Genomic DNA, 16,884 nt, shown 5'->3' on the forward strand with positions numbered 1-16,884 from the left:
TAAAAGGCATTATATAAATGCTGGATTGGATGATGGTGATGATGATGATGGTGATGACAGTTCTCCTCCATTCTTTGACTGCATGGGAACTCCTAAAACCTGAGATCTGGTATCTTGATCTTTTTAGCTATCTTGCTATGTTTTATTAGTCTTAAAGAGAAATGGCCAAGAAATATCTCTATAATAAGGAAGGAGAGAGAGCTGGCTAACCATAATAACTTACATTTACAAAACATTTTAAGAATTGTAATCAATCAACAAATATTTATTAAGCATTTGCTACATACTAAATACTAGAGATACAAAGAAATATATGACAATCCCTGTCCTCCAGAACCTTACAATTTTCCAGTAGCCTTGTGAAGTAGATAGAAGGATTACTATCTGAGTTTTACAGACAAGCAAAGTGACAATTAGAGAGAGTATGTGTCTTAGGGTCATGGAACAATACATTTTATAATTGGAAAGAAACAGAAGATATCTAACCCAACTCATTTATTTTACAAATAAGGAAACTAAATTAGCCCAGAGAGCCTTATGACTTATCCAAGGTCATACATCCAAGGGATGTGATCCCAGATCTTCTGATTCCAAAGTCATCTTCTATCCACTATCTTTGTGGTGTCAAATAGAAACAGGCATTAAATCATACATAAAGATTCCTGAAGACTACCTATTGACTTAGAAAAACATATATTGATCCTTTCTCTCTCTCCCTCTCTCTCTCTCTCTTTCTGTCTTTCTCTCTCTCTCTCTTCCTCTCCCTCCCTCTCTCCCTCTCTCTCTCCCTCCTTCTTTCCTTCTTTTTTTCTTTTTCTTTTCTTTCTTTCTCTCTTCTTTTTTCCTCTTCCTCCTCTTCTTCCTTCTCTTCCTCTTCCTCCTCCTCCTCCTCCTCCTTTTCCTTCTCTTCCTTCTCCATTCTCTGTGTGTGTGTCTCTCTCTCTGTCTCTCACCACATACACATACAAACATACATAAATATATATATATATATATACACATAAACATATATATATAAAACAAACATTTTATATCTACATATTTATATATTTATGGGAGTGTTCAGGTCTACAGTGTTTGACATCCTCTGCACTACAACATGCAGCAAAGTTTAAAAAAAAAAAAAAGAAGAAAAGAAGCTGGAATTCAAACTCAGGTCTCCTGAAGGTAGATTCAGGTAGCTTTCCACTAAAGCTTACTACCCCCCCTACTTGTTCTATTTTCTCTTCTGGGGTAAAGGTAACCTCATATTCAAGACTGCCACCACTTTAACATGTGGCCTTGAGTTAGTTATCCCTTCTAGATGTCTCCATTTCCTTATATATAAAATAAGAGGGTTGGAAACTATGTGTTACCATAGTTTATAATATTAAATTATATTAATGTGTCACCAAAATGAATATAAAGAATTAAAAGAAACAGAAAAACAAGTGAATTGATAATGAAATAAAAAGAACCAGAGAAACAACATATATAATAATATATAATAATAAATGAAAAGAACAATAACAACAAAACCATAATGGACAGAATATTATATGTATCTAATGACCTATATTGGTCCAGGAAAAGTTATAAAAAACAGGCCTACTTCCAGATTTTGGAGAGGAGGGAGACTGTAGGGTTTTGCATGTATTATATGACAGGGCTGATGTTTTGATTAGTTTTACTAAACTGCTTTTTTGTCTCTCTTATATAGTCTCTATTCCAAATGATTACTCAATGAGCAGAGGAATAAGGAAGAATATATTCAGAAATAAAGGTAATATGAAAACAAAATGCATATTAAAAATTCTTTTAAAAATCAGATGCTAGGCTTTGATATTATTTAAGACTTTCCAGTTCTAAAATTCTCTGATTCTGTTAATATCTTACTGTATAGGAATAGAGAAGTTATATTGAATTGTTTAATTAAGTAAGTAATTTGCTTGTTGTGGCTGGGACAGTTCTTTCTCATCTTTTTCTAAGAGAATTGTTTGGTCTTCAAATAACGTGTGCCCATAGTTTTAGTTATAGAAAGTCATATAGGAAAATTTTCTTTGGGAGCCTTCGATATTGGATCCATATTTAAATTCATTAGTTTTCAGATAAAGAATGTTATCAGCAATGTCTAAATAAGAAAAATCAACTGCCATATTCTTCCCTGTTTTTAAGCTTTTGAGCACTTCTTGTTATGATTCATTTAGACAATCAAATTCAATTAAATTCTATTAAGATTTATTAAGAATCCTCTATCTGCTTGTACTGGGATGGGGAGCAGACAAGGAAGAATGAATAGAAGCAGTCCCTACATTCAAATACTGATAATAATAATCATTCAATAATGATAATAATAGTTAACATTTATATAGATTGAAGTGCTTATACTTTCTGATAGCTAACAAAAAGGAGTACGGAATAGAAACAAAATGCTTGAGTTTAAAAAAAAAAATTATACAGGAACTGGGATCTAGCCTACATTAGCTTTACCAAATGCTATTTCTTCCCAAGTAAGGTTTACAAAAGAAAAGGGACAATCATTGTTCAATAGCTACCCCATTTGGACAGAAGAAATTAGTGCTGCTTAGATTTTGTTGGTGTTTAGTAATTTCAGCCATGTGTGTCTCTTTGTGACCCTATTTAGGGTCTTCTTAATAGAGACACTAGAATGGTTTTTGCCATTATCCTCTGTAGTTCATTTTATAGATGTGAAACTGAGGCAAACAGGGTTAAGTGACTTGTCCAAGCTCACATAGCTACTAAGTGTCTGAGATCAAATTTAAACTCCTAGCATTCCTGACTCCTGGTTTGATGCTCTATTTACCTCACCACCTAGAACCAGAGGAATAAAACTTTCTACATATAGCATCTTTCAAACTGAGACATAGGTAAGTCCTTCTGCCCCAGCTTCTGTTTCTTACTTTTTGCCACCCAGTGAAAGCATTAGGACTAGAAGTAAGGATTGATATTCCACAGATTAGAAGTGGATCAGGGCTGGAGACAGGAACAGTTACAGTGTGGCACAGCCATGGAATCTCTGAAAGCAGAAATCTAAGGAGAGAAAGAGTACCCCTGACTAAAGAATTAGTCTAGATTTAGAGCTAGAAGGGATTTTAGATTTTATTTCAAATTTTATAATTGAATAAAATTGAGGAAAGAAATTAAATGACTTGCTCAAGATCACATAGGAGTAAGAGGCAGGATTTGAATCCAGATGTTCTGACTTTTAATTGCAGAGCTCATTCCACCGTACCATGCTATTGCTTAAAGGGAAGAATAAGAAAAGGAAGAATAAGGATTGACAGGTTCCATTATCATCTATGAAATAAGAATAGCCATAGAACGGAACTTTGTATAGGGAATAAGAAGGTTACATTCCTTTTAGTACCCAACCCCATTAAGAACATGGACATTCAAGCAGCTAGATAGCCCAGTGGATAGAGCTCCCACCCTAGATAGAGTCAAGAGGACTTAAGTTCAAATACAATCTCAGACACTTAACAGTTACCAGCTGTGTGACTCTGGGCAAGTCACATAACCCTAATTGCCTCACCCCCCCACAAAAAAATAATGAGGGGATGTAAGGAAACAAAAAGAATGATATCAGAAGGAGGATCCTTCCTCCTCTCTTAACTCAGCATTATCGTAACCCCTATTTTCAGATGCTATGCCAAAATTCTTCCCTATGATTTTTTTTTAGCCTTCATCTCTGAATCCTAGGTTTTCTGGATTAATCTAAAAATCCATCATATGATTCTCAATCCCAGAGTCATTCCCAGCTGTGGAAAAGCAAACTGAAGAATTTCTCTGTATCTGATGGAAAAGCCAAAGGGAATTAAGAACTCTGAAAATAAATTAGATAAAAGATATTATTAATCCTATTTATTGTAAACTATTAAATATGTATGAAAGAAATTTATTAAAATTTTTGTAGAGTTAGTTTATCATCATCTCCATTCTTTCAGTGACTATATAATAAGGAAATATTAGATTTCTATTAATAAAAATTATTGTATATATAATTTGTTTTTAAATTTTAATTATATTTAATATACAACAGTGAATGCAATTATTATTAATAAAAACTAATACATATTAATAAAATGTTCAATTTTTTCACTGATGGTTGATCAAAATACTTTGGTTTCAGATTTGTTTGCCTGGTTTGGTTATTGACTAGCTTAAGGGAAATGGGACAAATGTTTAGCTAGGAGAATTTGTGGGTTCTTTTTCACATCTTGTCAGAACTGGCCTTCTGAATTGGTCACACCTGCCCAAACAGTAGCCCGGACAATGGAATTGTCCTTAAAACAAAATAACTTTCCAGGCTTTAGTATTCAATAAGGAAAGGGCACTGACAGAAACCTATTGTTGCACATTTAATCAAACATCGAAATGTTATTGTAAGCCTTCACTTCAACTTTCCATTTAAATACCAGTAGGGAGAGGAGAGGGGATGAATCTCTTGACACAGATCAACTTTTCTTGGGTCTGTGTACACATACTCACCACTCTGGAGAACTATACTTAAATAAATAAATAAATAAATAAAATGCCAGTACTACTTCGGCTATCAGGTATTCTGGGAGAAATGTAAATTAGTGTCTGTCATAAAGTTCGGGGGAGAGGGATGGATGAATTAAAATCATTAATGGGAAAGCATTATTCACAAAACGTAAGCCTTTTTTTCCCCAAAGTCGGAACTCAATCAATATAATACAATAAATCAAACATGAGTCTGTAGCCAGGAAGCGACTGGCTCCTGGTTCATTTGAAAGGAAACCGGGGACAGAGCAGCAAAACAGGCTTTTGCTTAGCACATTTTCCCCATTTTTCACTGAAAATGGATAAAATGTCTAACTTCAAGCTCATGCCAGAATGTGTTTCTATACAATTTCCTTAGAAATTTCTGTTTCATGTGCACCTCTATTTATTCTTATTGTGAATTAATTATTGCTGGTTCTTTGGGTTTTATTGTTCACCATTTCAGAAAAGGAGAAAAGGGTTCTTTCTTTCTTTCTTTTTTTTTTTTTTTCTTTCCTTTTTGTCATTTCACTAAAGAAGTTAGGATTCTGTCTCCTTGTTAACATGATGTCTAGCCTTAGAATCGCTAGGACATTCTGAAACTTTTTTTTTCTTTTCTGTAAAACCGGGTTAACACAGAAACACTTTTTTTTTTCATTCCCGATTGTACTTCTGAAATCTTTAATAACATTTGCTCAGAACCTTTTGTTTTCCTGTTAACATTTTCATTTCAGTGGGTGCTGATAATTTTCTATTATCTCCTCCGTCTTTATGTTTTTCCATGTATTTCCCTTTCAGAGCTTAGCTGAATTAACTGAAGAATAAAACTATATAATATAGTCTTATTATAAGCAGAACAAAATGAAGATGATCTGATGAGATAAATCACTGGAGGTTAATAGCTTTTTTAAAATCAATCTTCCTTCAAAGGAAAAGGCTAAATGGCTTTAGTGGATGAAACGCTAGCCTCTCACCTCTAAGACCATAGTTCAAGTCTCAACTGCAGAGCCTTAAATGAAATGTTTACTGGGCAGAGATCAGTCTCTAGTGGACAGAAATCTGCACTGCATGAGCTCCCCCACCCACCCCCACTGCAGCTTGTTCCCGTGGTGGTATTGATGCGTTAAGCAGCTACAGACCGTCCTATCCTCTTTGGAAACTGTCCAGATTGGAGTTAACATCACTGTCAGGAAATGGTGAGAATGTTTTCAGATCAGCCGCCTCAAATAACATCAGTGGTGGGGATTCACTGGAAGCTGCTGCTTCCCTTCTCTGACCTCTGAGTTGTCACCCAAATAACCTGACCTTACCCTCCTAGAAAACCAAGTGACATCTTTTCCTATCAATTAATAGCCCAGAACAAGCAGGATTCATCACTTGGATGTGCAGTATTTATCAAGGTTTGATTTTTTTTTTTTTAACTTGAGGTGCTTCCTAATAATGGGGAAGGTAAACCTCTAAATCAAGTCATTCAAAGAAAATAGGAGATTGTCCCCCTTACAAGTAAATAAGTGGATATTTATTTCTGCAAATGTCTTGCGAGGTCCCCAATATTTCAATCAGATATGAATCTGAGACTTCTCTTGCTTCTACTAATCTCAGCATCCACAGGCAATATAAAAGGGTCCCTTATGTTCCCTCCTTAGGAATGTGTTTTTAAGTTCCTGTCTCTCCCAGAGTACACTGCATTTTGAGCAGCCAAAAGAGAGATGCAAACTGTTTACTGAACACACGCACGTGGCACAAATAGCTGTCATTTAAGGAGGCTGCAGTCAGCTCAATTTTATGGGCAGAGATGTGCTCGTTGAATAATCCTACTGTAGTGTCCAACTAAAACCAGCACTTTATTTCACTGTTTTATGGGGAGATATGTTTCCTCTGTGCTTTTTTATGTGCTGGGCAATAACCCTCTTGAAAGTGGAAGCCAGGCTTAATTTGGGAGTGATTTCAATTTGCATGTAGTGAAAAACACATGAAAAGTTTAAGAGTGGGATCATATGAAAACATAGATGGATCAGTGACATTTCCATATTCCCAAATGATTCATTAATAATTTTTGTTTACGGGTAATTCAAACCACCTGCAAATCTCTTTGCTATGACTAAAGTGAGCTTTTTAAGTCCCTCCATCTTTTCTACCCCCGGCTGATAAATGACTCTATAATTTCAGAGGAAATATGTTAAAGGTCATGAGTTAACATCTCCTCTGATTCTTGTTCTTCCCATCTCTTCTTTTCCAAATGGGTAGAGGGGATAGCTGTGTGACATTCTTTCCTTGTCTTTGTAAGTCCATTCAGAAACAAAATGAGGGTGTATGTGAGAATGTGTGGGGTGTGGGGGTGGGTATGGGGGTGGGTGTGTATACACAACAGAATCCACACACATTCTATATAGTCTATTACTAAAATTATACAATTGCCTTTTGAAAATTTCATACAAAAATCTTTCCTTAATAATCTATGAATATCACTGCCTGAATCAAGTATTATTATTCCTTTTTAAAATTAAACTATCCACAAAACATGCATTTACTTTCAGCTATACAAAATGCTAATAATGCTTTTAGAATGGTCTTTAAAAAGTCTAATTATATCATTTAAAAACTGAGAGACCAAAGGCCAAGCTAAATTCTCCTAACATAAATCAGACTTTTTTTATTTCAATGACTTTAAAAACCTCAAATGCAGTAATTTTAATAGCAATGAAAGAATGAATAAGTCATAACTCCGCCTGATCACATAACTGTCTATAACTGTTATTAAATGCTCCAAAATAAGTGAACTCATTATGTTTCTGCACTGCTTTTAGCTAATCTAAGATTCTGCTCACTTAATCATGCAGAAAAGGCTTCAGCACAGTTTTAGACCCTCAGCAAGGTCACTTCAATGCCTTTTTCCTGTTCTATGCTGATCATTTAAGAACAGCACTTTGACCTGAAACTGATGCTGTCTCATATAAGCTTGAATGTTTAACCCCCACAGAGCTGTATTTCAGATGTACATTTGCACAGCCCATTGTCATATTTTCTGCAAACTGAGCCAGGCTCTCTTTTCAACAAAGAAGGAAATGCCAATCAGAATTTGTAAATGCCATATACCCGATGAAACTACATTTTGCAAGATACCTGCAGGGAGAGAATTAATGATTTTTTAAAACATACCACCCCTCTATGAACTCTTTAATGAGCTCTAATTAGCTTTAAAGGTATGGTGATTAAATTCCTTTTTTTTAAACTATATGTTTCTGTCAGACAATATAAATCCAATGGGTAGAATTTACCTAATAATATAATTGGTGTGAGACTAATTCTAGACCATCACTGGACACAGAGTTTTCCATATAGTAAATTCATAAGGACAGTGCAGAACTGCGAAGTTCATGGGGAGAAAAAGAGCACGTTATAGATTGTGGACAGATTCTGGGCTAGAAAGTATATGCGATTTAGGGTCCTTACCCAGGGAAATAAAAGACGATTTAAGTGGAAATAGTACTCACAATGTATGTGCTAAGCAAAGATACTAAAAATATTTTGTTTTATTTTTGTTTTGTTTTAAGAAGCTGGAGATATCTAACTGGAAAGGGAATATGCATATGAAGGGGAGCCAAGTGGAGAATAGCCGACAGGGCAGATGACAAAAAGAAAATAGACAGGGGCAAGAAGCAAAATAGGAGCAGGATGGGGAGAATTAATCATTTTCACCTAGAGACATATGCCCAGGTAAAAATAAAAATGAAAAGAAAGCAAGCCGGGAAAGGACAAAGGGAAATTATTTAAATAATGACTTTAAAGGATGATACACCACTGGAACGAAACCATCATTGGATGCTGTTGAATCTCCCTAGAGATCACTAAAAGAAGAACCGAAAGTCTTTCCTTTTGCTGAAGTTAGATATGGACCTTCATGAAGTAAAATGAGCAAGATAACCTCTCAGGAGATCTAGCTCCATTATTCCCTAGAGAAAGAAGTATTTTTCATTAGAATGGAAGCTTCCTGAAGACAAAGACTTTTTCACTTTTTTATTTCTCCAGCTTTTAGCACAATGACTGGTACTTAGTGATTAATTATTGATTAATTGTTTGATTCAGTTTAGTAATCTCACCAGAGAATTATCTAAGATTATTATAAACAAACAAACAAAGGGAAATTCTGGATCATACTACAGGCTAAAAATTGGGAATTGGTTTTTAATTCTGAGTCTACTATGGAGCCTTTAACAAACTTCCAAAAAAAAAAAATCCAATTCAATAACTCTTTCTACATTTTTCCTGCTAGTAGAGGAAGACTTCTACCACAAAAATGCTAAGAAATAGCAAAGAATCAGTTGTTAACTCAGTACCAAATGGCTGACCACTAGATAATGATCAGCATGTTGCAAAGGGGATAGGATTCATATCAATAAAAGGAAAATATTCTATGTTTTAAGTAAAACCATGGCTCCAAGAAGCAACAGATATTGTTGATATGCAAGCAATAGGAACTTCTGCTTTAAAAATTCTTGTTACTGTCATTAGGGTTAAGTTTCGTTGATGTCAAACCACCAATCTCAGCTCTCTTGCCTGTTATTCCCAAAGACCACTATGTGGCTGCCCAAACTGTATATATAGCCTTCACTTTCTATTTCTACAATGGCAGATATTCTGGATTCATTCACTATGACTATTGCTAAACTGTAGGAGGGAGATGTATTCACTAAAGCGCCAGCTTTGCATCACACATTTGTTTAATGTCTTCTCTGAGGAAAGTACTATGAGAAATACAGTAATGTATCAAGGATGCTAGTTCCCTATAGGAGCTTCTAATCTGATTAGGGGAAAACATACATGTAGAGAACTATTACAATAGGCAGTGGGACATGTCTTTTTCTAACAGGGACTCTTAACCTGGAATAAAACTCCCTCTATCAATCCAAATTGACACCTTCCCTGCAATTTAATAGGCTTAGAAAGATGCCTAGGGCACTTAGGAGTTCAGTAATTTAGCCCTTCAGTTATAAGTAAGTAAGTAAGACTTGAATCTGGGTCTTCTTGGTTCTAAGGCTAGATGTCTAATCTACTATGCCATTCTTCCTTTTATATGTGTGTATATAAGAATGTCTCTGTGGGTATATATATATATATATATATATATATATATATATATATATATATACATATATATATAATATATGTATATATGTGTACACATGTTTATATACATGCATACGTGAGTATACTCACTTATAGCTGAAAGTTAATGGGAACTTATATTTAGAACTGGAAGAAATATTAGAGGCCATCAAGTTCAAGTCCCTCATTTTACAGACAAGGAAACGAGGCATAGAGAGGTTAAATGACTTGCTCAGAGTCACACTGCTCATAAGTGACTAAGAGGTTTCTCTTACTCCAATCATAGTCTCCTATCCACTACTCTGAGCTTCCTCTCAAGTCCCATGGAAAAAGTTATAGAATAGAATGTTGTCAAGAGAATATCACTGTGATTACACTTAAAAATTCTGTAGAATTAGGATTGGCCCTACCCCAACTTGTTTATCCTCAGTGTCTCTTCTCACTTTAAGTACCTCCCTTCCTCCCTCTTAGAAGCAGTTGCCCATATGTTATTCCCTTTAATGGTCAAGGGAATTCCTCCATGGTCTGCCCTCATTGTCCAGATACTTTTTCAATCATTTTCCCAGCTTTTCGTCCTGATCAAAACTTAGCTGTCCTGTGTTCTACCCCTTCAAGTTTTGTTCAGTTTGATAAATTGATAAACTAGTCCAACTGTAATTGCTGTTCAGTTATTTGAGTCATCTCTAACTGTTTGTGGCTCCATTTGGGGTTTTCCATATCCTTCTCCAACTCATTTTACAGATGAGTAAACTGAGGCAAATAGTTAAGTCACTTGCCCAGAGCCACAGAAATACTGTTTAAAACTGATTTGAACTCATGAAGATGAGTCTTCCTGATTCCAGGCCGAGTTCTCTATCCACTGTACCACCTTCCTATTCTAACCTGGTCCATGCTAAGGTATTATAAAGTATGAATGATTGATGTGTTATCTATACCAGACCAATTATTTATATGTTAACAAGAGCTTTCATTTCAGTGCCTTGACAGAGAAATACATAATGGAAGGAATTTTAGACCTTGTGACATATCCCTTAGGAAGACAGAGTAGTGGGTAAGGTTTGGGATAAAAGATAGGAAGTTATGTAAAATTGTTTTCAACTCTATAGTGCTACAAAAATTAAGTATAAAATATCAGAAGGGACCTCATAAGGCACACATTCAATATCATTTGTGGAAAAAAATTAATCCCTCTAAAATATACCAAATAGACAGTCATCCAGTTTTTATTTGAATACCTCCAGTCTCCAAAACTCCCAGGTTAAAATTATAATGTCCCAGGATCGGGGAGGAAGAAAGGAGACACAGTAGTGTAACAAGAAAATATTAGTCTTAACACTTTAGTATAAATGATTATAAGGAGACAAAAGGTTACATTAATAACAGTTTTTCTTTAAAAAAAAATCTAAAAATCACACAATTGTAAGAGTTAGAAGAGACCTCAACAGTTATACCTAAACAAGAATCTCTCTACAACCTACCTTTTACATAATTGTTCACTCATGATGAAAAATGCTATTTACCTCAAGTGAAAGAATTGGTGATCTCTGAGTATAAATGGAAGTATAGTTTTCTCACTTTTGTTATCATTCTTTTTTTGCAACATGGTTAATATAAAAATGTATTTTGCCTTATTTCACATACATGACTGATATCTTATCTTTAGATGAAGACCAGGAGCCACTTTTTCCTTTCCTTGACCCATCCTTCCAACTCTGTGTAGATTTTCCAAAAAGATGAAAATAAGTTACAAGATTAAATCACAATTTCTATTAAATTATGCCATTTATCCCTTGAAGAGGACTGATCCCTCTGACCTTTCTTTTTGTTCCTCAACCAGCTTAGAACAGCCATCTTTCCATGACTGAGTTCTTCAGTCAACGCTGCTTCACTAAAGCAAATTGTCCATTCCATTTTTCTGTTTGCTTTAATTAAGTACTACAGGTGTTTGAATAAAAAGTGTCAATGATTTATGTTGAAGAGAAAAACCTAAAAAAAGAAAGTGACCGAAATTGAGACCATCTGCCCTTGTTACCACCTCCCTACACACACACATAATAAACACATAGGCTGTTAAGAAGACAGATTTTTCTCTCACTGTGACACTATATATGGTATCCAAACAGTGCAACCGTGTGTACGATGTGTTCAAACACTGAAGCTCCCAAGGACTAAAGATACAAATGACAGAAATTTACATGGTAAGTGATATGTTTTTAAAACATATGTTAGGTTTAAAACAATTGATCCTGGTGGAAAATATTAAGATTCTGATAGAAAGTGCTTAAGGATGCAATGATATTAATACCATCTGTGCAATAGCCATCATAAATGAATCTGTAATGTTCATTTATTTAGGAAAAAAACATAATGGATGCTTCTAAGCAACATAACAATTTCCATGAAAATGCTCCTGAAATTTGCTACCGTTTAAAATACATTAATTCATTACAGATTTTTTTCACTGTCTTTTTTCCTCTTCACAGATAATAAAAACCACACATATTTCTTTGGTAATTTCATATCTTTAAAGTGCGTTTTTGGGTTGTTTATGTTTGCCTAACTATATTACCATTGCTAATATATTTAAGTATTTTACTCAATATTTAAATATTTCTACTTTCAGAAATGACCAAAAAAGTTTCTATTCCCCAAAGTATTTTGGAGTCCAATTCATTTCACTGAACAAATGCATTCAAATCCCTTGACTCTTTTCTTGAATTTGTTTCTATTAATAAATGTCAGTAGGCCAAACAAGGGACATTCTTAAAAAACATTTTGATGAACAGATTTCTTTTGATTGTTGTTTGTCAGTAACAATGCACGAATCACCTACAGTAAACAAAGATATAAGGAATAAATAGACCATTTTCTACCAGGGGTTTTCAAATTACTCCTGCGGGCCACATGTGGCCTGCTGAGGATGTTTATGCAGCCTTCCTGGGCTATGGCAAATGGGCTGAGGGGTGATACAGAGTGTGAGTTTTTGTTTTTACTATAGTTTGTCCTGCCAACAGTCTGAGGGACAGTGAACTGGTCCCCTATTTAAAAAGTTTGAGGACCACTGATTATTCTAGACCCTCATGAGCGTACCATCTAGTACGGAATATTATACCAAGAATTATAATACAAAATGATTTCTGATAAGCATATAAGAGGGCTTTAAATAATATGTAAGATTCAAACAGCAGAGGTAATGAATGGAAGTTAGGAAAGGGTCTTCCAAGTACAGGGAAGTGTAAAAGCAAGGATATAGCAGCAGCACAGCATAGAAAGGGTATCGGCAATGATAATTTGTCCTGTTTGGGCAGTGTATAGCATGCAGAGAATAATGTATGTAGGAACATACTGGAAAATAAGAATGAGGTAGGGACCTTACATACAAGGGGAGTTTGAACTGTTGTAAAAAAAATTGATTAGTTTTGAATGAAAGAACAAAAGATCACATCTGCAGAGGAGGATGATTACAAAATCACAGAATTAGGAGAACCTCAGAGGATATCTAGTCAACATTGTATTTGAATTTTAATCTTCTCCTCAAAGACCCCAAGGAATGGATATCCCACCTCTACTCAGAGACTTCCAATGAGAAAAAAGAAATGAATATCTCAGGAAGTATTCCATCCCACTTTTAGATGTATTTACTAAAAATGTTTCCTTCCATGGGGCAGTACTTCAGGTCTTCTTTAAGCTAAATATTTTTAGTTGTTTCAATCAATTTCCAGATGGCATAATTTCCTACCATCTTACAACATCTTTTGGGAAGCATGGGGGGGTTTCAGGAAGATAGCAGTTATCCATACTGTCAATGTCCTTCAAAAAAATATGGTCCTTATCTTTCTAAGTCAAAATTCCCTCATCTGTAAAATGAGGTTAATACTCTTTGCACTACATAGCTGTAGTAAGAAAAACATTTTGGAAATTGAGAAATGGTTTGTTGATGCTATTTATTGCTGATTTCCTCAGAACCAAAAGAATTCATAAAGACATATAGCCAAGCTTCTTATCTCAGGATTAGATCAGCCTACATAACTAATAATAGCTAGCATTTATACAGCTCTTTAAGTTTTCAATTAAGTTTTATAATTATTATCTCATTTTATCCCCATAACAACCCTTTAAGGTAGATAAATTCCATTATTACTTCTACATTATTAATCAATCAACATTTATTGAGTGTCTATTATGTGCCATGCACTTTGCTAAGGAAACTGAGACATACATAGACTAAGTGTTTTATTCAGAGTCACAGAATTAGTAAGTATCTGTAGTTGCATTTGAACTCAGGTGTTCTTGTCTCTAGGTTTCTAGCATAATCTAGCTGCTTCATAATTACAGACTTAGAAGGAATCTTAACAGCCATCCAATCCAATCCATAGCTAAAAAAGAAAGCCCACCACAATGTACCTGATACATAGACATCCAACTTTCATTTGAGGACCTACTACTTCCTGAGGAAGTTCACTTTCAGTTAGCTCTATTAATAGTTTTCCTGATAATTTACCTTTTCTTAACATTTGCCCATTGGTCATAGCACTACTTTCTGAAGAGTCAAAAAAAATCTAATATCTCTATTTGAAAATCTTTCTAATACTTGAAGACAGTTATCATGTCATAACCATCCCCACCCTACTCCCAATCTTCTCTAGGATAAACTTTTCCAATTCCTTCAATAGATACACATGGATAAAATGGCTTTCAATATTTGGATAATTTTCCTCAACATTTTTCAATGTTTTCATCATTTTCCTCATCATCTCTTTTCTACAATATAGTATCCAAATTGGCTCCAATTACAGTTCCATTTTTTATAATTAATAGTATTTTATTTTTCCAAATACATGCAAAGATAATTTCCAAAATTCATCCTTGCAAAACCTTGTGTTCCAATTTTTTCTCCCCTTCTTTCCCCTCCACCTTTCTCAAGACAGCAAGCAATCCAATATGGATTAACCATGTGCAATTCTTCTAAACATATTTCCATATTCATCCTGCACAAGAAAAATCAGGTTAAAAGGAAAAACATGAAAAAAACAAGCAAACAAACAACTACAGAAAAATGAAAATACTATGCTTTGATCCACATTCAGTCTCCATAATTCTCTCTCTAGATGAGGATGGCACTTTCCATCACAAGTCTGTTGGAATTGCCTTGAATCACCTCATTATTGAGAAGTAGCTCCATTTTTCTAATCAAGATAAAAGTGGATTCTCTTTAGAAGAAGGAAGTTCATCTACCCACATTTCTTTAAAAGTCTTTACTCTCCCCAAATTACACCTGATTATGGCATGGCTAGTGTAGTATTTTATTCTATGTGGCAATAATGAGACAAGCTGCAGTATGTTAATCACGTATAATGTTAGGGATTCCCCTGCAGAAATCACTTAGCAGGTTCCAAGGAATAATAAATCTAACTCCTTCTATTCCAAATCTGTACATATCAAGTAGAGAGGCCAAAAACACAAAATCATATCCTAATAAAGTGTATAAGTATTTTCAACACACCTCTGTCTTCCTTGGGAGCTATATTTAACCAGACTAAGGTGAAGTCCATTTGGGGTGAAATGCTTATAACAAATATAGCTATCTCAAAGAAAGACAGAATTTCAAAACCTCTACATCAAACATCCTTAACTTTTTTTTGTTGTAGATGTCTTTGGAAATCTGATGATGCTTATGGAACCCAACTCAGAATAATGCTGTTAAATGAATGAAATACTATGCATCAGATTAAAAAGGAAATTAATTATATTGAATAGTCATCAAAATATTTTTAAAGTCCAAATCCTCAGATTGCAGTTTAAGAACTCTTGCTCAGCATACTTCCTTTAAAGTCAAAAGGTAATTTTGAAATCTTTCCCATGTCTAGTTTTCCTCCACCAAATATTTTATTATTTACTACTAACAAGCAACATTATGTCCAACTGGTTAATTGTTTATCCAGAACTAACTCAGGATATATACCTTGCTCATTTGTTATGACCATTTCTACCTTTGTTGGGTGAGTCACTCTTACTGGTAGCATTCTTAACCACTGCATCTTGGACAGTTATGAACTTAGCCTGGTAGTATTCTTATCACCATTTTTCTCAGGCTTCTAGGGTCTTGCCTTAGGTATGGAACCAACAACTTTTCCTTTGCAGGGATAGTTCAGTAATTTCCACAGAGCCACTGGTTAGCTTAAGTTTCCTAATAGATGGAAGAGAACAAAAGGAAGAAAGAGTTAATAAAAAGAGCTGGATAGTAGAGGAATAGAAAAGGGAATGAAAGCAAAAGAAATACATGAGAGAGAAGTATGTACTGTGAAGAAAATAGTATTAGCTAATTCTTCAGCTGCTACTTAGTGACCACTAGCCTAAAGCCTTCCTAAATTAGTTTGGGGTACTGTCAATAAGTCTCAATGATACATTCTCTAGAAATGCAACAGTATATTGCTTACTTTACATTTTTTTAGTTTGTGTTTACTTTTTTAATTAGCTTTTTATTTTAAAAATATTTGCAAAATAGTATTCAACATTTACTCTTGCAAAACCCTGTATACCAATTTTTTTCTTCTTGCCTTCCCCTCACCCTCTTCCCTAGACAGCAAGTAATCCAATATATGTTAAACATGTGCAATTCTTATATATATCCACGATTATCATGCTGTTTTGTGTTTACTTTTAATGTTAGATTATTTGCATATAGTCATATTGCTTAGGCCCACAAGCAGACTTATTTGCCTCAGTAAATATGCATATGCATATGCATATTTGTACATGTGCATGCATATGCAACTTGGTAGCACAGGAAAACTCTTCTTCCTGAGTTCAAATCTGGCCTCAGCCACTTAATAGCTATGTGACTCTGGACAAGTCACTTAACTCTATTTGCCTCAGTTTCTTTGCCTGTAAAATGAGCTAAAGAAAGAAATGGCAAATCATTCTAATATCTTTGTCAAGAAAAACTCAAATGCATCATGAAGAGTTGGAAACAACTTAACAACAACAAAGAATTAAGAAAATGATAGCAAAAATGGTAATAATTAAGATTAAACTTACAAGTGTGTTGTACATCCTTTTTTTTTCTATATAGCCAGTTGTTAAACATTTACCAGTAATGTCACTGATATTAGCTAACTAGCAGGATCATTATAAATTCCAAAGGAAACTGAAATATGGAACAATATTTTAAAATAGAGAATGCCAAATAAATTCCAAGACTTGTTGACTTTTGTTGGACAAGTATTGCTGCTACTGAAAAGCTGCCCCAGCTTAATGGAGAGAGAACTGAACTCA

General features: G+C 34.5%; 1 long non-coding RNA gene across 1 annotated transcript in view; it reads left to right on the top strand.

Moving 5' to 3' along the window:
- LOC141553458 (uncharacterized) overlaps positions 1-16,884 on the top strand; it is a 43,395-nt gene that overhangs the window by 14,343 nt on the left and 12,168 nt on the right. The window contains exon 2 of the long non-coding RNA XR_012485458.1: positions 1,700-1,762. This is a non-coding gene — a long non-coding RNA (uncharacterized LOC141553458). The remainder of the gene's footprint in view (positions 1-1,699; positions 1,763-16,884) is intronic.

The sequence above is a fragment of the Sminthopsis crassicaudata genome, chromosome 2 (assembly GCF_048593235.1).
Source record: "Sminthopsis crassicaudata isolate SCR6 chromosome 2, ASM4859323v1, whole genome shotgun sequence".
NCBI classification, from domain to species: Eukaryota; Metazoa; Chordata; class Mammalia; order Dasyuromorphia; family Dasyuridae; genus Sminthopsis; species Sminthopsis crassicaudata.